The 27,715-nt window shown below is 42.5% G+C and overlaps 1 protein-coding gene across 1 annotated transcript in view; it reads right to left on the reverse strand.

Annotated features, from left to right (window-relative positions):
- Positions 1-938: 938 nt before the first annotated feature.
- Positions 939-27,715, reverse strand: part of GCNT4 (glucosaminyl (N-acetyl) transferase 4) — a 68,231-nt gene continuing 41,454 nt past the window's right edge. Inside the window, exon 4 of the transcript XR_008819341.1 lies at positions 939-976. The gene's annotated coding sequence lies outside the window, so the exon portion shown is untranslated. The remainder of the gene's footprint in view (positions 977-27,715) is intronic.

Consider the following 27,715-nt stretch of genomic DNA (forward strand, 5'->3'; position numbering starts at 1 on the left):
AGGTAATTCTGCTATTTGGTGTGATTAATACTGTGAAGTTCTAGCTTAGATTGAACCTGTTGTAGCTATAACAGAAAGTTGCTAAGAGAATACTCCTCTGGATGTTGGGTGGTTCAGCAGTGCAATGCATTGACTATGGAATTAGGCTGTGACATGATCAGCACGTGAAAGGAAGGAATAAGGGAATGGTAAGTATTCTGCTATACTGGGACAATCCTGGAAGACCTCTGTGGGGTGACATCCGCTGTTAATGAGGTGCTTTGACCCTGGCTAGCCACCAGGTGCCCACCAAGCCGCTCTATCACTCCCCAGCCTCAGCTGGACAGGGGGAGAAAATACAGTGAAGGACTCATGGGCAGAGGTAAGGACAGGGACATCACTCACCAGCTATCATCACAGGCAAAAAAGGGTTGTCTTTGGGAAATTAATCTAATTTATTACCAATCAAATCAGAGTAGGATAATGAGAAATAAAAACAAAACTTAAAACACCTTCCCCCTTCACCCCTCCCTCCTTCCCAGGCTTAGCTTCACTCCCAATTTCTCTACCTCCTCCCCCTGAATGGTGCAGGGGGATGGAGAATGGGGGTTGTGATCAGTCCATCATGCATTTTCTTTGCCACTCCTTCCTCCTCATATTCTTACCCTGCTCCAGTGTGGTGTCCCACCCATCGGACACAGTCCTCCATGAACTTCTCCAACATGGGTCCCACCCACAGGCTACCACTCTTCATTAACTGCTCCAGCATGGATCCTTTCCAATGGGATCCTTCAGGAAAGGACTGCTCCAGTATGGGTGCCCTGTTGGGCCACAGGTCCTAACAGAAGACATGCTCTAGTATGGGTTCCTGTCCATGGATCCACAAGTCGCACCAGGAGCCTAGTCCAGTGTGGGCTTCTCATGGGGTCACAACCTCCTTTGGGCACATCCACCTGCACTGGCATGAGGTCCTCCACAGGCTGCAGGTGGATATCTGCTCCACCGTGGACCTCCATGGGCTGCAGGGCACAGCCTGCCTCACCATGGTCTTCACCATAGGCTGTAGGGGAATCTCTGCTCTGGTGCCTGGAGCACCTCCTGCCCTCCTTCTGCACTGCCCTGGGGGTCTGCAGAGTTGTCTCCCTCACATATTCTCACTCCTCTCTTCCAGCTGCTGTTGCACAGCATTTTTTTAATCTTTTAAATATGTTCTCACAGGTGCTACTACCGTCACTGATTGGTTCAGCCTTGGCCGGCAGCGGGTCCATCTTGGAGCCAGCTGACATTGGCTCTGTTGGACATGGGGGAAGTTTCTAGTGTCATCTCACAGAAGCCACCCCTGCAGCCCCCTGCTACCAAAACCTTACCACACAAATGCACTACACTTTAGTTTTTCTCTCTTTTCCCTTCCCTTCCCTTCCCCTTCCCCTTTCCCACTTGGAGTAAAATCAGGTTTCAGTTAAAGGCTTTAGAGAAAATGTAAAGGTTACTTTATGTTGGATTGAAGGTTACTATCCCAAAGGGTTTCCATTATTCTTCTGAGGCACCCTGGCATGTCCCTGTGGCAAATGAGGTGTGTCCTCACCTCTGTAGCTGACAGAGCTGCCCTCACGTGTCACATTCGTTGCACCGTTAACATGGGGTACACTGGGAGCAGCATGTGTGGGTGGTGTTCAGTTATCGCCGAAGCATGGGAATACCTTAGCCAACCTACTGCTCGGTAGCAGTAGGGCACACGTTAACCAAACTATTGGTTTGAATGACGGTAGTTTTAGGAAAAAAAGTGCATTCAGGCAACATAGAAAAGCGAAGCTATATGAGGCGTTTCCAGGAGATGGTGCTATTCTCAAGCCTTTTGCAGCTTCTCAGGGACCAGCCTCAGAGGATCACCTACCTTTCCCTGTTAAGCTCCTGGTTTCCATCATTTATAATTAAAATAACCACTGGTTTGATAGGATTCCTGAAATGCAAGAGAGCATGCTGAAGGGCCCGCACTGCTGAACTACCCTGAAGAGATGTCCTGTGACATCAGCCCGCAGAGGTGCCTGCTTGGGGTAGAAAAGACCTCCTGCACCCATGTGGAGGCAATCTTTTCTGAATCTCCACCACAAAGGGAGATTTAAGGGAATAAACCTCAGGGGGTTTGTTCTGTGCTTTTCTTCTCCAAAATCAGACCCTCATGTATTATTCTAAACATCACATTTAAGCTCAGATCCATAATGGGAGTGGGACACTTGCTGCCACAGCACCAAAGCTATAAACACTCACCTCTGCAGAGAAATCCTCAGTTTCCAGTTCAGTTCCCAAATAAATGCCTGTGGAACTGACAGCTTCTGACTGAACAGCACAACAGACAGCATGCTGGGCAGGGAGCCGCTGAAAATAGCCTGAAACGGTGACACCAACCAAAAGAGTGTGCATCTCAAAACCTTGCCCATGCTGACTCCTCACCAGAGTAGCTGTGGATGCCTGATCCATGGAAGTGTTCAAGGCCAGCTTGGATGGAGCTTTGAGCAACCTGGTCTAGTGGAAGGTGTCCCTGCCCATGGCAGGAGGGTTGGAATTAGATGATCTTTAAGGTCCCTTCCAACCCAAACCATTCTGATACTATGATACTATCATTCATAGCCTACACCATGCTATGGGCCACTCCTGTGCCTCTGACAGAGCTCCTGGGACCAGGAACTTTCAGTGCCAAATGGTTACTGCTCAGATGAGTTACAGGCTGCAGAAGATTCAGCTCCTGTTCTCACTTTTGTCTCAGGGTACTAAACCACACATCTCTCCAAAAACTGTCCTAGACACCTACTACAGGCTGGTTTTCAGGAGAGAAGCTGGTTTTGTATTGCATTTTAAATCAAGCAACAGTTGTAACAAAGGCTAAAAGTAAAGATTAGGGAAATCTGCTGGAAAGTTCATGGATGTTTAGTGCCTCATGGCTGAGCATTATTGGAGGAGATAAACAGGTGGTCTGATGTTCTCATGGTCACTTCTTTTTAATATTTGTTACATTTTTTGCTGGCGTTTGTTTTATACGTGTAACAGAGATTCTTGGCTCCTGTTCCCTTAATCAGAAAACTGCACTGAACAGTTAAACATGTTTTGATTTAGGTGCCTTGTAATTTATCTTCTTCTGTTTCTCGGTAGACAATACCTTCTCCACTGTTTTTGGCACTAGTTAAGAAAAGCCTCTTTACTTTGGGAGAATATTTAAGCATGAACTTCAGTTTTAACATATACTTGAGGCCTGTGCAGTTGTGGTTAAACAATTCCCTGGTGATTTCAGCTAAAGAATTGGGGTCTTTAGCTGGTTCATATTTTACTTACCAAGAAAGGTCTTGCCTGCAAATAACTGCCTTGTCTGCAACAAGAAGCTATAAACAGTGAATTAGTGAATCAATGGGATTTTAGACCAGGAAGCTGCTTTGAATTACATTTTTCAGCTCTTAGAAAATTGCATTAAGATCTGCAAATGAGCCATTGGGGATACAAGAGCAGATCATAAAAATCCATTATGAATATATTAGTTGCATTGGGTTTTAGTGTTGTAAAAAAATAGTTTCACTGCTTGGCTGAAGACTTACTGAAAAAAAAGAATACAGGAGAATCTGTTGCTCTGTTCTGTTACTCCTTGCACCATGTGTGGATATGCAAACAAAATAAGAGGTTGTTTTGTGTAATTTCTTCAATATGCTTAAATTCATCTCTGTAGTCGCTCCATTGACTTAAAAGTAAGGACTGCATTTGGCTCTGTATCGACAACAGAGCAGTGGGTAAATAAGCAAAGCTTGGGGTTTTTTTTTCTGTGCCGTTATGGAAAAATTAAAGAACAAATGAATTTGTTGTTTATTATTGATGTGGCTAGTAGATGGAAAACATTACAGCCACCCTGCACAAAGTTAATTTTTGGTACTAAGAAGTAATAAAAAAAAAACTTATCTAGTGTGGCTATCAAAGAACCTACTGCAAAAATGGGAATGTGTAACATTCATATGCAAGCATTACAGCTCCAGTACTGCAATGCACAACACTAAAGGAACAACTACACCTGCAGAAACTTCTCAGGACCCTCTGCACCCAGATAATGTAGAGGTACTGGAAAGACACTGTGCCTGCCCAAATTACAGCGCCCACTTCTCCCCTCCTGACTAGACATTTTATGCCAATTTACCCCAATTTACGTATTGGTCTAACAAACAAATAGGAGTTCCATTAAAATAAACAGGACTTCCAATGGTGTGGGAGATCTCGAGACATCTTTTTCATGCTAGGTACTATCCTTTAGACTAAAACCACTTTGCAAAACTGGCCCTGTTTTCAGTGAAGCTTCATAGAAAGCGAGGTGCAACTTCCATTCAACTTGAATATAACTAAGTCCCTTTGAAAATTCCGACTAAGACTTTTCCACTGATAGTGGAAACAGTTTGATGAGCTGCAGATTTACATGCAAGAAAATACAATATGCGTGTGATGCACCTGTTTGCAAGCTATAAAAAATATTCTGTTCAAGAAATCCAACTGCACTATCACTGCTACTCCCCTAACCCTAGTGTAATCTGAGTACCTGTGCATCTAAATGAAACTAGGGCCAGCCCAGCCCTTTCAAAAAATCTGTATTTTTAATTATTAATCTTTTCTGTGTTTTGACAGCATCCTGCTTATTAGCTCCTTCTGTCACGTTTTGCAGATACAGACTCAAAGCCCGACCCAGAAATACTGACTAGCTAGATTACAGGAAAATACAATGGAAACACAAAAATTTTTGTTGGAGGGGACTGCTAAAAGTCAACTAGTCCAAACCCTGCTCAAAGCATGTCCAAACAGATCAAGCTGTGCAAGGCCTTGTTAAGTTTTGAATATCTCCAAGGACGGAGACTAAAACCTCTTTTGTGCATAACTAAAACTTGTTCTGCACTTGCCCACCCTTTCAGTGAAAATATTTTCAATATACCTAATAAGAATATCTTGTGCATAACTTGTGTCTGTTGACTCTTGTCCTGTCACTGCGCACCTTCAGCAAAAATTTCTGTCTTCTCCATAGTATCTGTTGTGGTTTAACGCCGGCCGGCAACCCAGCACCACACCACCACTTGCTCAGTCCCCCTCACCCAGAGGGATGGGGATGAGAATTGGAAAGAAGTGTAAAACTTGAGAGTTAAGATAAGAACAATTTAATAGGTAAATCAAAAGCCACACATGCAAGCAAAGCAAAACAAGGAGTTCACTCACCACTTCCCATGGGCAGGCAGGTGCTCGGCCATCCCCAGGAAAGCCAGGCTCCATCACACGTAACGGTTACTTGGGAAGACAGGCACCATAATGCCAAATGCTGGATGTCCCTCTCTTCCTTCTTCTTCCCCCAGTTTATACACTCAGCATGAAGTCATATGGTATGGAATAGCTCCTGGGCTAGTTCAGGTCACCTGTGCTGGCTGTGTCCCCTCCCAGTTCCCCATGCCCCTCCAGCCCTCTGGCTGGCAGGGCCCAAGGAACTGAAAAGTCCCTGATTGGGTATAAACATCACCCAGCAACAACTGAAACCATCAGTGTGCTGTCAACATTGTTCTCACACCAAATCCAAAACACAGCACTGCACCACCTACTAAGAAGAAAATTAACTCTATGCCACCTGAAACCAGGACATTGTCCTATTGGGTAACTGAAGAGAGGGAAAAGGTGTCCTCTTTGCCTGCTCTTCTTCAGGCTGAACAGATCTGAATGTCTCACCTTCTCCTCGTATGCCATGTGCTCCAGCTCCAAGCAAATACTGTTTCCATTTTCCATCTTTGCTTTGTTGGCTCCCTCTGTTGTGCTGCCAGCCAGATTCACACGCTTTTGCACACAAAACACCTTTCTGCATTTCCACCTATGCATTCTCATTCCCCAAAAACCAGCTTACTCTAATCAAACTGGTTAAGGAGGAAAGTAAGCACACCCTCCTCCTCTTGTTCCAAGTTTTGGACACAGGCTAACATACCTGGTGTAGACCCACCATGCCAAAGTGTGGGACCAGCATAAGTCCAGTGCTGAGTCTGATCTAACAGGTCCTTTCACTGCCTGGAAGGAGGTGCACTCCCAGGGGACTCCAAATCCGGTCGGTCTTCCTCGGCACAGGCCAGTCCTCATGAAGGTGGAGCCACCCCTAACTTGAATCCCCATGCTCCACAAGTGTGGTCACCAGTGCTCTCCTGTGCTGGCCAGCAGGCAAACACAGTGTGATGCCAGGAGGGGAAGGCTTTGTGAATAATGCCAAATATTGTCAGGGTTGCATTGAAATGTTGAGGTTTGGCAAGACTTGACTATACTTGAAGCTTCTCAGAGCAGGATACATGAGAGACCCACACTGCTGGCTCCAAGCTTTTGCTCTGTAAGCTTAATACAAAAAGCTGCCCTAACAGGCTACTCCTCACATCAGCTGAAGCCCCAGCCAAGCATATTTCAAGTTGTATAAACTATTCCCTGACTGGAGGAAGTGTAGCAGAGCATTATGGACACTTTGTGGAGGCCAGAACCCCTGCTCTTGCTTGAGGACCCTCAAAGCGTATTTGTGCAGGTTAGAAATAACAAAAGGTCTTTAAGCAGTGAAGTATTCTGTATTCCTATAATTAACTGATGAAGATAAAACATGGTGAGAAAGGAGGGCCACCCTATGCTCCTCCTGGATTCACTCTATAGAATCTTATAGAAAGACTTGGTCATTCTACACAAGCAGTTTGAAATGAGTTTTAATGCATGAACTGCATTTCAACAGCCATTGCTCATAAAGCTGCTTTTAATCTCATCTCGTGAAGTTATTGCAATCTTCATGCTGCACATCAGGCAATACTGCCATCTGTTCAGCTCTGTTGGTGCAAAAACGGCTTTAAACCAGCAGGTGCCTGGGTGCACAAGCTCAGTTTGGCATAAGGATGCAGAGGAGAGGGAGTCACTCTGCCACTCCTGCCCTCTCAAAGCATTGTCTGGTGTATCTCACTCTATCAACAGGTTAAGAAAATTCAGCACAGTGTCAAAACATCACTAATTGCTTCAGTAAAAACTAAATCTGCTTCCTCTAGTTGCTTCCAGGTTTCATTGCTTTTATCTTTCACTGTAGGCTTGTGTGAAAGGGCACCACAGTCTCCCACACATTCCTGGAAAGTTAAAGCTACACAGATACAGTTGCTGGTTACTTTATAAGTCTTTTTATTAGGTTGGCAGCTTTTATGCTGGAATATATTTTAAGTGAGTTTAAGTTTGTACACGTTTTCTGGTGTAAATCAAACTGCAAGCCAGTTTGCAATTTCTAGTAGGATGACAGAAATGGTAATGGCCATACTGCACTCAGAAAATGAACTAACCACTAGGGGACAGCAGAAATCCTACTATTATGACACATAATAAATAACATTTAGCTGTAATGCAGATAATAGACATCAAAACCAAATATATTGTGCTATCTACCTGGACTAAGATGTCTCTCAGTCTGGGTAGCAGCCCATAAGATTTAGTTAGTCAGGTGGTATAGCTAAAAGTTATTTAAGAAATTGCAATAAAATGCAATAATGAATTTTACAAATCTTTAAAAAAATAACTTCTGGTCCTGAGCTTAATTCTATTAGAGACAAAATCCTTCTGTCCATACTACTTCAACAGACAGAGACAAATTATTCTGGTGTATAAAACCCTGGACATGGGAGCTAGGGCTGGATTTGTTGAAAACAAATTAACAGTATCCAGAGACTGAAAATTTTGAAGAGCTTTAAACGGAACAGTCTGAAGATGTTTGTGGACAAAAGGGCTTTTAGAAGAATTGTTCTTCTGAACTATTAAGTCTCATGCTGTTGTTAGTGGAATACAGAGGAGGTAATAATTTCCTGATCAAAATTTCTGGCAAGTTCAGATGATTGTGTGTTCAGAATTGAGATGTATTTTTCTGCACCAGAGCAGAAATATAAAAAGTTCACACATGTTGACAAATGCAGCTCAAGGAGGCGCAATGCAAATGCTGTAAAAGGGTGGTGGTACACTCTGAGCTCTCGTTCTCCAGCTAATACAAACCTGCCCAGCCTTTGCTGCACAGACCCCTTCCTGCAGGAAGGAATTTGTCTCGGGCTGCTCAAGGCTCTTTCCAAAGACATGCTCTGACCAAGGTTTGCATTAATTGGTGAAATGCTTCATTGCTCTGTAATGGATGTTTAACAACGAGGCCTTTGCTAATGCATTTTGTAACTGCATGCTAAGATCAATGTGAAGACACTAGCACAAATATAGTGTGAAACAAACAGACAGTAAATAATCTATTGCTGCTCCAGTATCAGATATTGGCTTGCAACCTAATAGCTGTTGCAGTGTCCCATTAGACTTGATAGCCACTCATTTAGTCCCCAGGGAAGAGGTACTATGCAAAACAAATGAAGAGTGCTGGGCTGGGCTGGACTTGTATCTCTTGTATCAAGGGAGCTTAACTGGTTGGTCTGACTGGGGGGCTTTTGATGAATGGCACCATGGCAGACACCCACTGCACAGCATTCAAACACATCAGCAAGCAGAGTGAATAAACACAACTATTGCTTATCAACAGGTTCCAAAGTAAAAGTCTATCTGGGGCTTCCTAGTCACAAGAAGAATGGCTTAAAAAAATTATGATATAAAACAATAATAAAAAGGAATGTTTATGCTTGCTTTCTGGTCCAAGGGCTTTCAGCCTTTGGCACTTCAAGGCCTCTCCCTACAAGCAAGGAGGTTCCACGCAACTGCCACATCTGGGGCTTAAGGACAACACCAAATGTTCACTTGTACCATCAGTTTAACTGTATATTAATGACACTGCAAAAATTCTGTGAAAAGTCTAAGGTACCTTTTAGTGTAGAGTGCATGCTGATATGTAATCTAAATGAAAACCTAAATTTTACATGGAATATATTAAAAAAATTACTGCTTTTTCTTATAACAATAGCTGTACAATAAGAGCTTAACCTTACTAGACAGATGCTAATGAGCATCTCTCCTGGAATCCCCATATGACACTGGGATACTGAAGCCATTTTTCAAGGCAGTGAACGTGCAGGTGCAAGGAATGAAGTTCAGGTATTTTCCTGGCCACCTCCCTTGCTCCAGCCCCAGCAGGTGCCACAGAAATTTGTTCTCTGTAAATCCCCCACACCCATTTGAGAGCTGCTGCTGCTGAAAACTCATCATTACATATGATACAAGACTTACCTCATTGAAATGTTTGATCTTGAAATGAAACTTAGATGCTACAGCAATTGGTCTTTGATGCTTTCACAGAAGCCTAGGATGATACTGAAAACAGGGACAGGGAATGGTCTAGAAATATTGAAAACATTTAGGAGCACCATGCACCAGATAAGGTTTGCTAGTGTAGAGATACTGGCAGGCTCTCCTACTGTAGAAAATCTATATGGCAAAATATAAAAGATTGCCTGGCTCACTATTGTTTCTGAATAAAAGAAATTGTACTGGTAAGACTTATTGCCACAACAGCAGCCATGCCACTTGCTTTCACTGGAATAAACTTGTTTAAATACAAAGTAAAATAATGCCCCTAGCCAACATTTCAATCTGATAAAAATCTGGACTTTTTATGCATAGTTCCCCACAAAGAATGTGCCTAAATTCCCTTGCGCTTTTGAAAACCTCCACTTCATAGAGCATGTTTGCTTCAGTACCCCCTTAATGTCCTCTTCTAACCATATTTTAAAACTATATGCCAATTTCATTCAAGGTTTAAGAGGGTCATAGTTCTCTCAAGTTCTTACACTTTTTCCTAAAACTAACAGCACTGAAAAAAATGCTAGCCAATCAGTTATGTACGTAGGTACTGCCTACTTGTGCAGCACTTTCAAACTAGCCATAGGCAAATCAGAAAGGGGCACAAGAAGAAAGTGAAGGAGTTACAGGAGGATGCAGTGGAATGAGGGGAAGAAGCTGAAGCTGCTCTGGGAGGAACTGAAGGTCTTGGGGGTGGTGAGAAGGTCTAGGACCATGGGAAGGTGCTAGCATTGCCCTGGGGGTAGGGTCCCAGGGACACGAGGAGAGCTGGAGAGGGAAAGGGACAGAAACCTGGAGGAAAGCAGGACACATTAATTCCTCTGCTCATGGAATCACTTTATATGAATACGAATAATGAAAAGTTGTTAGGTCATCACTAGAGAGACTAACTAACTTTCTAGGATTCTCAGAGAGATTTGGATACCTGGAGATACAAATGCATTAAATTCAACTATACAAAAGCAAAGCCTGCACCATTTAAAAGTTATTTTATTTCATTGCTACAAAGGCCACAGAATTTACCATTGTTTATGCCACATAGATGCATATTGATGGAAGTGAATGTTATCTCTTGTTTTCTTACTTTCTGCATGTCCTCCCATATTGCTATACAGCTACTACAGTGTGCAGCAACATCAGATGCCATGAGAAGAGATCTGAAATGAGCTTCCTGACACTCCAGAAAATAAGCACTGGAAGAAGATTCCCTAACTTTTAGAATATTAGGCAGCTCTGTTCCACTGTATTTGGAAGAAACAATGGGAGTTCAAATGTGCCACAAGAAAAGCACCATCACAAGTTCTTCTCTTGTTCCTCACAATCTAACACTAAAGACACAGTCAGCAACTAGATACACTATGTGTACCAGGGAGAGGGATACAATAAGTGTACCAGACACATCTAAAGAGAGAGAATTATAGATGCACTGAGGTATTGGGACATATCTGGGATGTATCTGGGGGAGGAGGAATGGAGGCAGTGAAGGGGATCAGGAGCATAAGAAAATTCTGGCTGTGCTCCATCTATAGAAAAAGAGACCTCAGGCTTTCCTAGACTACCTTGCCAAATTAAAACAATGATGAACATGTTGGGACAGTACCAGCATTATTCATGTTTTTTCAGTATTTATGCTGGAGCTTTTCCTTTAAGCCAAGAAGAAAATGCCTTGGAGACAAGAGGAAATATCTAATGCTTGACTGTCTTTCAGCATCTGACTGCTCAGATTTTTAACTGCTCAGAATTATTGTATCTTCAGCTGTGAACATCATTATGTATATTTAAGATGTTCTAGAAAGTTCCTAGCAACCAGTCTCATTTGAGCAATGAAGCATCATTCTTTTGTTATGGTCCTGAAGACTTTATTACATATGGTATGAGTCAACCATTAAGGCTTGGTCTTAAAGAATCAATGAGGAGAATGACCTTTGCTGTGGTCAAAAGCCACAATCCTAAATATAATATTGTACAGATAAACTTCATACTATTTTAAGCTAATATGAAATCTCAAATTTCTTTCAATTTAATCTTGGGGTTACCTATTTCATTTACCAACTATTTTATTATAGGAAATATGGTATGAACAATACTAGAAAAGTACTTATGGCATTAGAAAAATAGTAAAATTAAGAGGAATATCTCAAGAGATTTTATCATTAAAGAAAGTATAAAGCCCAGACATGCTTTCCTTTAGGCTTTGATTTGACTTACATAAAAGGAAATAAACAGACAGAACACCTCTCCCATACACTATGACATAATTTAAGAGATACAGTAAACCATATGTCACAGATGAGTGAGTTAGGGTCACTCAAAGAATCACCATCAAAGGTATTAGAAAAGTAGGTTTAATATGAATTTGTAGAAGTGCACCTTCACAAAGTTGGATTGCAAGATTCACTCTATTACTTTCTACACATAAGAAACATACAAAGGAAAATCGATTTAGAATCAGGTTACAATGATTTACACAGAGACTGGAGACACAAAAGGGTAAGAGACACCCTCCTTCTGAGTCACAAGGTTCAGAGTCAACCCCCTTGCTCACTAAACTGATAGAGCTTAGATCTGGCTGCGTCCAGTCTTAGTCTCGGACTGGGACAATGGTTTATGTCCAATGGAAGAAATATAAACAGTAAGAAATTCCACTTTGTTGAGTCGTGAGGTTCAGACTAGACCCACTTGCTTTCTAAAATCCTAATGGAGCTTAGGTATGGCTACGCACAATCTTAGTCTTAGATTGCAGCAACGGTTTGTCTAAAGAAATTAACAACACAGATTTTATTAGTATTAATTTAGCATGCTATCACTCACTTACCGAGGATCTGTTGTGAATAAGGACTCTTTCTGCCTTGGGGAAGGAGGGATCTCTTGGTCTCAGGTAAGGAATCCCAGACCTTCACAGGTGCCCCAGCTCAAGGGGAGATTCTGTGGTGTGCAGTCCAGTTGCAGTTTCGAGGAAGCTCGAATTAGACTCATCCAAAGATCTGTCATTAGTTAAAAGCTTCTCTGCCTTGAGGAGCAACCCTGAGGGGTGTCTCAGCTCGAGGGGAGTTCACTGCCATGCAGCCATGCCACCTAGCAGGGAAAGCTCAAAGGCGGCTCCCTTAGGCTGTCATATTTATGGGATAGAGTGGTTGGCTTATAGTCAAATTGCATAATGGGATCATATGTGTGAGACTCCTTGTACCCACAACTAACTTTGTTTCTTGGTAAATAAGTCTTGGAAAAAAACACCCACTATTTATGAGTTAATTGCATGATCAGTGTTCCAAGACCATATGCATCAATGCTGAGCGGGTCACTCTGTTACTTTGTGGGTTTCTTGCAGGAGTTCTTGGCCCAGCGACAGCTCAGCCCTTTACCTCCTCTGAAGCCTCTACCACACTACCTCTAATCTGGGTAAGGGGGTCGAGTGCATCTATCACACTGTATCATGGTTCAGGCATTCCTAACTCTTCCTATATTTTCTTCTGCATCTGCTTCAAAATCTAATTCCAAGTTTCCTGCCTTCTCATCTAATGTCTGCAAGCCATCCAAACTCCCAACAGACCATTTCTTTAGACAAATTGATCTTTGTATTTTAGCTTCATGGCAAAACTTATGTCACATGACAATACCAGAGAAAATTTTGTGCAAGACCCAAGAAAAAGGAGACTACTTTTAATCTCTTATTTTTAAACTCTTGACAAAAACTTTGATCAGATTCACAGACTCAAAAATTACTGTGATATGATCTCTTCTACAATACAAGATTCCACAAGTCGCTAGCAAAACAAAAATACCTCACTCAATCATAGCATATTTTTTCAAAACATTTCCCGTCTCAGTGTGAAGCCCACAAATGGAGATAAAAAATTCCTCTGGAAGAGAAAAAGATTACACTGAGTTGTTCAAACAGTTAATTGTCCTCACTGATAAAAGCAAGCTGGCAGCCCTCTATTCTCCACCCACACCTAGCATTTCTTTGACCCCCACTTTCAGCCATTGTTATAAGTTGGCTGTTAAACCTTTGCCCTCAGGTAATTGTTAGACAGATTTGATTATGCCAATCTATTTTCTACCACGTGACTTGTATTATAGGGCTTTACTGCGTTTTTTTACTAAACAACAAACAGAATCCTCCTTATGAACAGATAGTTCATTTCCCTAGAAACTTGGCATGGGATCTTTAAAGAATTGTAACTCATCTTCTGCCTCTCTGCAGTTTCAAAACTAGTTTTTTAATGTCCTCAAAACATGAGTCATTACTTAACAGAGGTCAGCTTGTCCCAGTGTCTAAATAATAGTTCTTGTGAAATAGTGAAAACTATTCATTTCTAAGGCTCAGAAAGGAAGGTCTCCATTAAATATTTTGCAGTAATGAAGTATTACCTCTATTTCAAATGGACCTGAAGTTTTATTATGACTCATGTCATTACAAAGCTTATCCCACCAAATTGTGTTCAAAAGGTCATTGCAATCACACTGGATTTATCAGTTGAGCACAGCTCATTACTTTCTGAGTTCAAGAACCACTTCTGAACATACTTTCAATGAAGATAAATTGGATGAATGAAAACAATTTAGAAAACAGAGATAAAATGTAGCTGCAAATCAAATAAAAGCTCCATGCAGCTTTAAACTGATGGCAGATGGTTTGGGCCATGCAACTTTTGTCTTTGCTACATCAGACACAATAATTTTGGGTCAGCTCTTCTGACACAAGCTCTTCAACGTTGCCAGGGTTGTGAGTGGTTATCTTACCTGAAATCGGTCAGTCATCTGAGATTGCTAGGATACAAATTCCAGATGAGAATTTGTATTTCTCTGTCTAACAGGAGATATATAGATAGATAGATAGATATAGATATATATCAGCCACTTTGAGCCCTCCTCACAGTGTGTGTTGACCTGACCATAGCACATGAACTCATAGGGGTGAGACAGGTAACTTACTCTTTTCTGTCTCAGGAGAGGCTGACTTTGAGGAATTTATATGTAACAGCAATCAAAGAAATATGGTCCTCACCAGTCATGCAACTTCTTTCATAATTAACAGGGTCAGTGTGTTGGCAGTGAATGAATTCCTGAGATGCAATCTGCAAAGGCCTCAAAGTGTTCAGAGGTTTCTGCATGGAAATGATAAATGTAGCTTCTCCCTCTCAGTGGCATGGTCACTGAACTTCTAACACAACTGCCAAGAAGCCAATTCCTTTCACCCTGGGCATTTATAGTTTACAAGACTGAGTTTAAAAGCCAGCTGAAAGGTTTAGGGACAGAAGACCTACTAAATTCCAGAAGACCTTATGTTCTGATCATAAATCCTCCAGATGCTTCTGGAAGTCTCCCAGCACACGATTTCTCCATGTCTGAAATAGCAATCCAATGCACTTAGTCCAGAATGGTGTTGACATCAGAAAAAGTCAGGTCAGCAGTGAGGCCCCAAACATACTTAAGTATGCAGTTCCCAGCTCCTGATACCCACCTCTTTGTCCCTGACTTGTCTTTGAATGTAGGCTTTCCTCCTATCCTATGGAAGAACACTGAAATACTGGATTCTAAAAATATCTGCCCCCTAGTTCATTCTGTCTGGCCATCACATCTGTGGATGTGCTTCCCAGGAGGGGCATGTCATCTCTGTCAAGAGGACATTGACCTGAAATATGAATGCATTGGGAGGGAGGGGTGCAAGACTGTGAGACAGGAGGAGACTGTCAGGGCCAAGACAGTCCCCCACTAGCTTGGGCAAATTTATGAGGCAATTCGTTTAGACAGACTACACATACCAGACATCCACTATACCAATTCCCAGAAAGTTCCAAACACTGCCTAATATTCCTCAAAGATGACCTATAAAGAACAGAAGCATAGGAGTGTAGAAGTCAGTAGGGTGTAAACTCACACTGAGATTTCTTGGTTTAACGCTAGTAAAGGTGCACAGACATTATTATCAGCAACTTTATACATCTAGTCTCACAACACTTCAGTAGTGCACCAATACAGTACAACTGCAAGGTGTTTATTTTGAAAATAAGTATGTTGACACATTGACATGCCAAGTCAATTAGGGTCATTTCCCTGTAATGGATCATACCAGGATTCATAGAATCACGGCATGGCTGGGGCTGGAAGAGACTCTTAAGGTCATCTGTGGTGGTGTACTTCTCCCCTCCTCTGGGCCACTCTACGATCTCAGGAATCCCTGTTAGGCCTTGGCCTTGGCCTCAAGTAATGAGTTGGGCAGTTAAGTGTCCCTTGACTGTACTAACAACTCTTGCATGGCTGAGGTGGGGAACAGCACTAACCATACCAGGAACTCCTGTTACCTGGCCAAGGTGGGGAATGAAAGCAGAAATAATCAGTCATCTCCTGATGGCATTGGAATATTCCTGACCTGAATCATAGCCTGAGTGGAACAGTACCATTGTTATTGGAATTCTGAAAACTGACTGGTCCAGATTGTGGCCAGAATGGAAATTTATGGGCGACTAAAACCATGTTGTGACCCTATAAACAGCAGTCCTAAGTGAGACCCTTAGAGCTCTCCTGGACTGCAGTGGGCTGTGACCAGCATCTCCCTCCAAGTGGGGCACCACTCAGAGCTCATGAACTCCCAAGTGTGTGAAATCAGGAGGACCATTGCTGAAAGCTGGTGATGGGGCCTGGGCTGAAACCCCCACTCCTGCAGGCTCAACCCTTTGCCTGTTAGACAAATGCCAAGACTTTCAATGTGAGTTTTTTACTGAACTTGAGGGGAACTTTTGACAGGTATGTCTTTGCAAATTTATATACATATATCTTTATACATTTATCCTTTGTCCTTGTGTCTGTGAATGTGTATGTGAAATGATTTAGATACCCTATCTATAATTAAGTTATTGCTGTGTGTTGTGTTTAACCCTGACCGGCAATCAAGCACCACACAGTTGCTCACCCACTCCCACCTCACCCAGAGGTGTGGGGAGGAGAACTGGAAAGAAATGTAAAACTCAAGGGTTGAGATAAGAACAATTTAATAGGTAAAGCAAAAGCCGCACATGCAAGCAAAGCAAAACAAGGAGTTCACTCACCACTTCCCATGGGCAGGCAGGTGCTCGGCCATCCCCAGGAAAGCCGGGCTCCATCACACATAATGGTTACTTGGGAAGACAGGCACCATAATGCCAAATGCTGGATGTCCCTCTCTTCCTTCTTCTTCCCCCAGCTTATATACTCAGCATGAAGTCATATGGTATGGAATAGCTCCTGGGCTAGTTCAGGTCACCTGTGCTGGCTGTGTCCCCTCCCAGTTCCCCATGCCCCTCCAGCCCTCTGGCTGGCAGGGCCCAAGGAACTGAAAAGTCCCTGATTGGGTATAAACATCACCCAGCAACAACTGAAACCATCAGTGTGCTGTCAACATTGTTCTCACACCAAATCCAAAACACAGCACTGCACCAGCTACTAAGAAGAAAATTAACTCTATGCCACCTGAAACCAGGACACTGTGATTGTAGTAAATCCTGCTGATTCACTTTGTAGATGTTAAATTACTCAATGATTAAATGCTGCTAAAATCTTGAGATCAGCCTTAAACGGTGAATAAACCTTAGACATCCTTTAGATATAAACTGTTGTCCAGGTCTGAGACTAAGACTGGACCTAGCCACAGCTAAGCTTTATCAAGAATTTAGAAAGCAAGTGGGTCTAGTCTGAACCTCATGACTCAATGGGAGTGTCTCCCTTACCCTTTCTCATCTCCAGTCTCTGTGTAAATCATTCTCACTCAATTTTTCTTTGTATGCTTTATCCAAAAGCAAGGGTGTCTACTCTGAACCTCGCAACTCAATGGGAGTACCTCTTACCCTTTTTCATGCCCAGTCTTTATGTAAATCTTTCTAACTCAATATTCCTTTGTATGCTTCATCCATATAATAAGTAATAGAGTCAACATTCTCTTGGAACTTTGTAAAGTCACACTCCCACAAATTCATATTAAAACTATTTTCACTAATACCTTTGATGGTGATTCTTTAAGTGACTTAAACCACCCATTTGTGACATCACCTGGTCCAACACCCCTGCTCAAGCAGCACCACCCAGAGCCAGTTGCTCACAACCAGGTCCAGATGGCTTTTGAGTATCTCCAACAATGGAGACTCCACAATGTTTCTGAGCAACCTATGCCAGTGCTCAGCTACCATCATAGTAAAAATGTGTTTCCTAACATTCAGAGAGAAGCACTTGTGTTTCAGTATGTGAATACTCCCTTAGTGAATCCATGCTGACTACTTCTGATGACTTTCTGGTCCTTCATGTGCCTGGAAATGGTTGCCAGGACTATTTGTTCCGTCACCCTTCAAGGAATCAAGGGGAGGCTGACCAGTGTATAGTTTCTGTTCCTAGTGACATCATAGGCCCTTGGTGACTTCAACAGGCTTTAGTTCAAGTCGCAAAGAAGTTGAGAATAGACCTAGGAACCTTCTTTTTCAGTGTTAGCCACCAAATGCATCTCTTAATGTTATTGTTATGGTCTACACTGAGCTAGTAGTTGCCTTCTGGACACAGAAGCAGAGCTCATTGGTTGAACACCCAAGTAGTTAAGTGCCTTCCAGTATCGCTTTTGAGGAAATGAGCAACAAAAAGGATGTACTAAAATTAGTGAAATGACAGGACAGTAAGCCTGCTGCAGTACACAGTTCAGAGTGATTTCTGTAAGTCTCTGGCTAGTACTTAAAAGAGATGATTCCCTCCAAAAATACTTTCTCTTCTGTGAAAGTACAAAAACATCCTCTCTGCAGTTAACTGGATTTTTTTTTTCTGTTTGTACATTCTTTGTCACTTGCATTCCCTCCTCTTTTTTCATAACTCTGCAGTGAACAGACATGCTCTCCCCTTCACATCCCTTTTCCGGGCCTCGTGGTATTCAGCCTCTTCTATTAACATCTCATCTAACTTCATTATTTTTTAAATATAGAAAGGAAAAATCTATTCCCTTTCCATTGCACTAATTTATTTCTTGACTACATGCATCATTTAAATATGTAGTCCAATTGTACGAGAGCAAGACGGAAATTCAACTTGCACATCACATCTACAACCCCTTCTGGGTTGCATAGCAGGGAAGAGATACTAAATATAGAAAATTCATCTTTAATCTAGATCAAATTAAATTTTAATACTGAAATTAAATATCTAATGTGATATTTAATCAGTATACTAATGGGATCATGTTTCAAAATATGAAACAGAAAATAGGACAGTCAGTATTTTCTACCCCGGAGTCTAACTCTTAGGATCTGTATCAATTTTTTCTTAGTGCCTACAATTCCCTTCATACGCTTTACCAGCCAAAACAGCTTTAAGTAACAGGAAGGCTGAGCCCTTCTGAGGATCTACTGCGGGGTCTGCTTTGGCATTTACACCTGGCACAGGACCCCACTGGCTGAAAATTGTCTAGGGAGACACTGGGAAAGCAGGTTGCCACCTGGCATGAGCTGCTCCATGCTGATTTAAATCCAGTTCTCCCCATAACAGCTGTGTTCTCTTGAGGGGTCTTACTCTTTGCTTGGGTGCTGGTGATGCCTCCCTTCTTCAACAGACACACCTGCTGCAAACCGTGGATTAAGTATCAGAAGAGTTTATATCACCCCAAGAAGTACTAGAAGCACAACTCTCAGCTAGGGAGCTGCCCTTTGTGTCCCCCTCCCCTGGATGCTGCTGTGTCTCCTTCCTCACATTGGATATCTCTGCACCATAGGACCACATCCTCATCAGGATCTAGAGGGTCTCAGCTCCCCTTAGCCTTGCCTGCGCCACAGACAGTGCCCTTGCAGCCCTGAGGCGGCTGGCCATGGCAGCAGGCTCTGGTGAGCGGGTGGAAGGGTGGAAGTAGCAACTCTTTCTCCTAAATGTTTCATGGGCTCCTCTTCAGCAGCACTCCACAAGTGCTGGTACAAACACCTGTACATTTACAGTACATAGCACAGCGTTATATAAGAGATGACCATATGCATTTCTTTCACAACATGCTATATAACTGTGACGTAATTCCTCTCATCTACTTCCAGTCATGTCAGGGACATGACTCAGGAGCCAGAAATGAGATTAAAAGAAATCCAGTTGAATAACCTCACAGTATCTTCCCCATAGCAGGAAAATGGCAGTCACAAGCAGTCACCCCTGGGGTCAAATGCAGCAGGTTTCAATAGCACAGAGAAACGTTGTGTGCGCTTTGGGATGGGGAGTAGACCTGTGTACTATAAGAGACACAGAGCAGAAAGCAGTGCCACACCTGTGTGCTCAGTTTGTAAGGCCAAGCTTCATTATCACCAGCAGGAGCAGTTCCCAAGAACGGTAAGTATTTCTTTGTTTCAGTGGAAAACAGAATATGTGAGTAAAGAAAACATAGAGGTTGTGCATAAAGGAAAACAGCATTCCAACAAATGGGAAAATGGTGGCTCCTAGACCAAAAGTGGTGTAGCTAGAGTTAAAAAAAAAAATTCTGGTAATATGAAGCACTGCAGAGTTAGAGTTATTTAAAAATCCCCACAATTAGAAAGTGAGGCAGTTCAAACTTCACAAGTATGATTTGTTTACTTTCATTTACCCTAAAACACAGGCATGCTGACACCTCCCATCCGTATTTCTAAGATAATAGGAAAAGCCATTACATGTAGACCACTGAGTTTTATTCATGTCTCCTATTATAACTTCATACCAACCTTCTCTATCTTCTTTTCCTAACCCCCTCGTAAAATTAATACTGCCTTCCAGACACTGGCTTAACTTTTCTCTTTACCCAGCCTCTCTCAGAAGGTTACCACCCACTAGTGTTCTACCAACAAAACTGACTGGTAACTTATCCTTTCTTGCTTATGATGGCTTGGCTTTCAAAAAAAAAAAAATCCAATTAACTTTGACCTCCTAAAATGTGCATTTGAGGTTTCATATTTGGAATGTGAAATTAAAGATTCCCAACCCGGAACTCTGAGAAACTCAGAAACTCAGGCGAGCGTCAGATGAACTGAAAAAATAAAAAGGTGTTTCATCTAGACTAGAGAGAATCTTCCAACCAATTGTGACAGGCTGCAGCACCTGAGCACAAATATGCCTTTCAAAGACAAGTACATTTAAGCTCTAATACTAAAATAACTTGTGCATATTTATGGCAACTTAGCAAACCAGAAGTTTCCACTGGAGCTTAAAGCATGCTTTGACAAAGTCCCAGCCTAAGATAAACATTGCTTGTAAGGACAGTACCCTTTTGAAATCAAAGTATCACTTCTTCACTAGAATTCAGATGTGACTTCTTATGCACAAACTATAAATATCTATGGCTTTGTCTATCTGTATTCTGTGCCACAGCCTACAAGAGGCACAGCCTTAGCCTATATTTCTGCCTCAAGCCCTGGTTTGCCTGGCATCAGCAGCATCCCCTTCCCAAGCTCACACAGTGAAGAGCTGAGGGAAGAGTCTCTGAATGACCACGTACAGAGGAAATTCCCTTATGGATGCAGTTCTGTCCCTGTCTGCTTCTCGTAAATGTTGATCTCTAAAATGAGGTAGGGGATAGAGGAGCTCTGCAACCATGTACCTGGAGTGCCTTGAAAGCTTTGGCCATGGTGCATCTTGCAGTGCCAGTCCCGTGGCTGCCCACACTACTGCACATCAGGGCAAGGCACCCATCGGTGCTGCCTGTGCCAGACTGGGGCCAATGGCTGGTGCTACAGAGCACACAGCTGCTCTTCTCAGCTGTCACGGGGCCCCAAAACCTCACAGTCCTATCATCAAGGAGCAAATATTTCAGCCAAAATTTTGATTTCATCAATTTCATGTTTGTCTTAAAGCTGATTTTAACTGCTTTCGTACTCTTGCTTCTTCTTGAGTGTGTTGTCTAGATCTTGTTTCCATCAAGTTCAGTGAAACCCTCATCACTAAACTCAACAGGTCTACTTCACAATCTTCACAATCACCACCAAATTTCTGATTGCAAAGCGCTGTATCCTGGCTTTGTATTTATCTTGTGTCCCTGTCTTGCCTGATCTTAGCAGCTGTAGCACCTTGCAACTTACAGCTAATGGGTCTACTTTCTAGTTAAAGTGATAGATGTCTGCTTTTTCAAGCTGGTCTTTTCCCACAGCTGCTGTGCTTTACTGTTAGGCAAGAAGTTAGAAAATTAGGTGGGGAGCTGTACTTTAAGAGAACGGTTCTTTTACTTTCATTTAGCCGTAGAGTTAGTTAGACTAGAGGCACACAGATATCAAGTAACATACATAAAGCAGCAGGAATTAAAGTTCGAGATCTGGTTCCCAGAACCCTATCCAGAGATAGGAGGTGAAACCCAGGATTTGCAGAGATACTCAGCACTGGAGGAATTTGGTGCCCATCTCCTGGTGATGAGGGACAGACACCAAACAGAAAAAGAAGAAAGCTGGTAAGACATGGGCAAAGTCTTGCTGTCTTTTTAGAAGAAGTGAAGATCAATTAAGTGTGAACATCTTTGAGTATTTCCCCCCTCAGAAAAAAAATACTGCTGGAATAGCTTTCATCTACTGAATATGCTGCTTCTTAACAACCACTGTGGCTGCTTGCCATATTAAGCTTGACTTCTGCTTTTTTTTATTTTAATAATAGTTAAAAAAAGTTATTGTCTCATCAGACTGTTGGACCCAGCAGACCAAGATGGTAAGAGACAAAAATCCCAAACAGGCTTGGTGTTGGCTTCCCTGCTTGTCTGCCGAAGACACCAGTCCACAAGGGTGCTGAGCTTTGTGCTGTTCTTCTGAGTTGCCTGGGTTTTCTATATTACAGCAGGGTTAATGTGCTTTGTTAGTTAATCCCAAAGCACACTGCATAAAATCCACAAGCTTATAGGGCAGCCTCTCCTCCAGGGCTGGGAAAGACCTGGGGGAAGCAGAGACCTAAGCAACCAACTTCTGAGGAGAGGAAATTTGATGAATGATGAAAATGCCTTCCTTTTTGCATTGCTGCCCTCAGGGAGAGATGCACACCTGGCTTTCTTCAGAAGGCAAAAACTGAGGGTGAAGGTAGGGGGTGGTTTTCTTTGGTTTGGTTTTTTCTGTGTTGCTGCAGAAATGTGAAACTTGCTTCCCTAATCAAATTGCATGTTGTCTAATGCTCATATTTGCCCACAGCCTCAGCAGTAAGGTAGGAAAGCTGTAGAGAGTTTTGATGTTTCCCCTCCTGCATGTGGCCATATGCTTGATGTGATGCCTAGAAAAACTCAGGTGCCTCCAGGAGACTGTGCTGGGAGGAGGCGTTTAGAGGAGCCCTGCTGCATCTCATCATGCTCCTCTCTTCACCTTCCTGATGTGAGGGGTACACAATAAAGCAGGTAGCATAGGCAAGCACAAGCCGACATACCACTCTCCAGGGCCCTTCCATGCAACTGAGACTAGCAACTTGCCCTTAAGGCCAATTTGACTCAGCATTACACCCACAAGGTGGCTCAAAGCAGGCTTTGATTCATTTTCTTTGCAGGATCTGGCACAATGTGCTTTTTGAGTCCAATGTTTCTTGTTAGCCTCTGTAGCGTCTTACAGTGGGGTCTTGAGGGCTCAAATCTTTAATTACCCCACCATTTTCAAGGGTGGTCATGAAGGCCCAGGTGAACTATGCCCTAGTCTTAGATTTATTATATCTCTGCTTTTTGTTTCTGTTAATCGGGGTCCGCTGGAGACTGGTTTATCAGACACAGATATTAATATCTGTGCACTAAGGAACATGAGCTCCTGGATCAGGTTAGGACATCTGGGGCCTCTGGTTTTGTCAATGCATTTGTGAGGAAATTATAATCTCCTTTTGCAGGAGGACCACAGAAAAGATGGCAGGAAGTGGTGAAAGCAGGAGAATCAAATGGCTTGTAAGGAGCTGGCACAGCTACTCTTGCACATCTGCTCCATGGTGCTGTGCCTCACAAAGTACGTATGACTGGTTCCCATCTGGCTGAGGCAGAAGCCAGCAGAAGAGCCACACCATTAATTTTTGGCAACAGACACTGCTGCCTAAGTAAGGAGCATTAGGCTCTCTAGTTAATCGAAGGACGTCCCTCCAGAAGTAATTCAGTGTTTCATATGGCGTGAATTCTTTTAACGTAATCTAACTTTGTGGCTTTTGTAGCTAGAGTCACAGAAATATGATTCCCTAATTACAATGAAAAAAAAATAACTGCAGTTTCTGCCTTGCACATGTTCTAACTGTTCTCTGTCCCCACCTCTTCTGAATCAACTTGCCCACGCCTTGGTTACATGATATGTTATCACTTCAATCAGCAGCGAGCAGGAAATTAAAAAAAAACAACGCAAAAAGCAAAGAAATATCATGCTAATGTAATTCTTCTCACTAGAATCTATGTGATAACACTCATAACAGGAGGTACTGCCCCCCTTCATTGGTATTAGTGCAGAAAATACTGAGAATCAGGCCAAGGCAGGCATTTCTGTGTCTTGCACTACTGTAAGAAAAGCAGCAATGAAAGAGAAGGACAGAGCATTAGAGGTGGGGAAACTCTCAAAACCTATAGAGTACTAGGGTTAGACATAACTAAACTGGTATATAATCTGATGAGAATGGACTACAGGTATTTGCCAATCATAAAGCAAGTTGTGAAGGTATCAGTCCACAGCATGTTACAGAGCTAGCAATTCTCACCTAAGGACAGATAAAATAAGGTTACTTGTTAATTATTTGAGAAGGAACCTAATCTGCTGAACCAGTACTTTTCTGTCAATAAAAATAAACTGTTTCAAACTGCTGTATCTCCTCATTCCCTTTTGTTCCTGGTTATTAGCAAGCACCATCTCCTCTACGAGTCAGTACAAAAGCTCTATCAAACACACTTTGGTTTAATCTGTCCACTGGCCAGGAGAGACCAACTTTCTGTTGGATCCCAGGGTAGACTTTACTCTGCTTGACTGAAACACTTAGGTCATACCTTAATCCTAGGTATGTAGGAAAGTCACCTTCTGAAAGTGAATGCCCGTGTTCCCTATAGAGAGGACGACAAGATAAAGGGGCAGTCTGGCCTGCCCAGGACTAGCTGCCTAAACAGGATCCAGTAATCCCAGGTGTTCGGGTTTGGCTTATTTGGCCACTGAGCCAATTGGGTCCCGATTTAGTGGGTGGGTTTTATTTGTTGGCAATGGTAAAGCTGATTGCCCCAATTTGCACCGCAGTGTAATACAGGGTATCTGTAAACAGTATGAAAGCAAACATGGTGCTGTTTTCCTGGATGCAGCCGTCTCCTTGGCTACAGATTTGCTTTGAGCCTGCTATGCTAATGCCAGCAGGGTTGGATTGCAGAAGGTATTGCCAAGTGCTTTAGACACCTCAGCAATGCAAAATATTCATAATAAAAGGCACATTCAGCCTTTCTGATTAATTTGATGGCCAAGGAACTGTGAAGGTTTCTCTGCCTCTGACCAGCAGTTACATGGATGGGGAGTCTCAAAATTACTCCATACTGTGTCCAAGCACAGCAGAGCTCTATTTCACACTTTTATTTTTCCTTCAGAGAACATAAACATATCCCAGCCCATGCCTGGGAGAACCAGCACTGCAGGTTCAGCTGTGCATTTTTGCTTCAGAGCTGCCTCAAGGCTTGTTTGACCACATCAGCAGCGAGGGCCAGGGTGGACCAAGGTCATGCTGCTGTGCACCCAGGAATGGAAAAAAGATTGTGGAGAGTGAATCTTGATGCTCTTTTACAATCAGCTGTGAAAGATTTTGGGAAGAGGCGTGCTGCCACTGGGAGGAGCAAGCTCTGCACACCTCAACTCCTTATCTTGGCAGAAGCAGCACCCCCAGCCCAGCTTCCCAGCTATCTGGCATGGGCTAAAAATGAGGTCATTGCCATTTTGCTGCACTGAGCCATTTCTTTCTTTGATTTGACTACAGCTAGCCCTGTTTTCTCATATGCCTGGGTCAGCAATGCAGGCAGTGCTACACATTATGAGGTTCCAGTGTTGCAGCACTTCTTCATTTGATTTTGTCAGTGCCTGTGCCCCAAGACAAAGTGTGGAAAATCCTTTCTCTCCTTTCTGTCTGATTTCCACTTGCTGTGTGCTTCCTACAAAACCATGATAAATATGGATTAGGCTGCTACTAAACGGAGAGGTCTGCCAGCGAAGGGTCACATCCAGCAGATGCAGTCTGCTCATTTTAACGGCCTCCCACTAAATACAGTCATTGAGTGAGACAGATTTTGTTGTACTTATTCCTTTCACCAATTAATGTTAGTATGACAGCTTTCAGGACAAGTCAGACAGGACCTCAGGGAAGCAGCTAAATGCAGAAATCCTTTGAGCATGGAGCTTGCTGCAACTGCAGCCCTTAATAAAAAACTCAGTATATTCAAGCATTGCAAGTAATTAGTATTTTCCCCAATGACAGTTGCCTGAGAGTGAGTATGATAATGAACTTTGTTCCTAATAAAGAGTCAAAATGTATTTTGGAAGTTTATGACTATGCACTCAGACAGATATGCAAGTTCTGGATGCTGAAAATTTATATATCCTAATTTTCTACTTCCATACCTTGTTCCAGTACTCTATTGGGCCTTGCAAACGATCAGCATAAACTTTAACATCAAACAATGCACCAAGACTGGGGCTCCAAACCGTTGATACAGCTGGTGATTCTTTTCAGCAGAGGTCCAAAAGGACTATGGAAAAATTGTTTGCTATGCAGCATTCACAGACAGGTCTGCGAAACGTTTACCCGGGAAGCCATTTGTCTGCCCTACTCACAGTGGATCAGTTGCAACCTGTAATTACAGCTCCATGGGCAGAACCGCTCACGTTCATAGAAAGGCTTAAGTTTCATGTTGTGTCAAATAGATGGCCTGGGATTTTAATAGGACATGAGCTACACATACCTCTGTGACAATCTAATCTACTGATTTTCCTTTTCTCCATTTTCTCATAGGTAGTAACATTATAATCATACAGTTTCTTCTTGAGTCTGCTTAGTTCCTACTACTACCCATACACGCACACACACACACTCCAAACAACAAATCTGTTCAAAGCACTAAAATAATGTTTTGTGACCTTTCACCTTCTGGTACACATAAGGAGATGATTAATTTTTCAAGGTATTTTGTAGGTATTTATGCATCAATGAATTTACAGTCCAGAGGCTGCATTTTGTGCTCCTCCAATCCTTTTCCAAAGAATTAATTTATTTTGGCCAAGTTCTTACCTCTGGCACTATGAAAACAGGAGATCCCATAGAGTGAAAAGAGCTACTGTAGATTTGCTTACTGAAAAATGCAATCTGTATCAACAATTTCTCTTCAGCTAATTCACACAAAAGCCAGCTCACATCCACAAAACCCACAAGACTTTACATTAAACTATTATTGCATGAGTGGCAGGAAGAAACACTGTGGCAGGAAAGCATTTGTTAGGAAAAGAGGATATAGTCAGCAGCAAGAGCTTATAGATGTTGTGCCACATAATGACAACCTTTTGAAGGTTCTGGGAGATTTACTTTTATCATCTGAGGAGATGATCAGGACTTCATGGAAGAAATGTTTTATTTTAAAGACAGAAGGAAGGAGATCTCTGCTATCTGGGACACAGTGAAAGCAGATGTGAAGAAAGAAGTGGAAGAAATAATTGAGTAGTTTTGACACACAAGAGCAGAGCAAAGCAAAAAGGAGCAGGGACACAACACTGTGGGTATGGGTTGCACAGGACAACCAAAAGCACAAAGAAGCAGATTCTACACATTGATCTCCCAGCTGCCAGAAAGCCTCCCCGCATTTTATGTAGCCTGTGTTATTTCAATGTCCTAGCTCTGGTACAGGGATGTTTTTGAATCCTGAAGGGGTGGATGGGAGAGCAGCAAAAGTCCTGAGCAGTCCCTGATGGGCCAGGCTGTGCTGGACTGGAACAACCCAGAAGGACATGAAATGATGTGCTCTGCCTAGGGACTGAGCCAAATACTGCTGTTATGGTCAGGGTAACGTGACTGAATTCACACCCCTTGTTCTTCTCTTTTTAACACATGCTTTCAAAATTCCCAGGGAAAGCTCTGGGAAGCATCAAAGAGAGGTCCCAAAGATCAAATCTAAGCAATGTCCTAAATAAAGCCAGTAGGAGTAAGGGAAATGTGGAAAGGGAAAGTTCGTTCATAACTGAGCAAACTACTATGAAATGCTCTAATGGCCACGCCAATAAAATGGGAAGAAATTGGCCAGACAGCGTCACTGATATGACTCATGAAAGCATCTGCCTAAGTACAGAGAGCAACAAGTTAGGCCTTGAGCAGAGGCCAAAGAGCAAGACACACATTGTACACGCTGTTTGCAGTATTTTCTTTTTGAATGGTACAACAGCATAATTACCTGTGAATCAGGAAAGCAAATACAAAGCCTTTCATTTAGAACATGTATTTAATGTCTGCATTTGAATAAAAGTCTGTCTTGATACATGTACACCTACATAAATACACACAGAAATAAATATATGGATTTAGGCAT

Source organism: Falco biarmicus, chromosome Z (genome assembly GCF_023638135.1).
Source record: "Falco biarmicus isolate bFalBia1 chromosome Z, bFalBia1.pri, whole genome shotgun sequence".
NCBI lineage: Eukaryota > Metazoa > Chordata > Aves > Falconiformes > Falconidae > Falco > Falco biarmicus.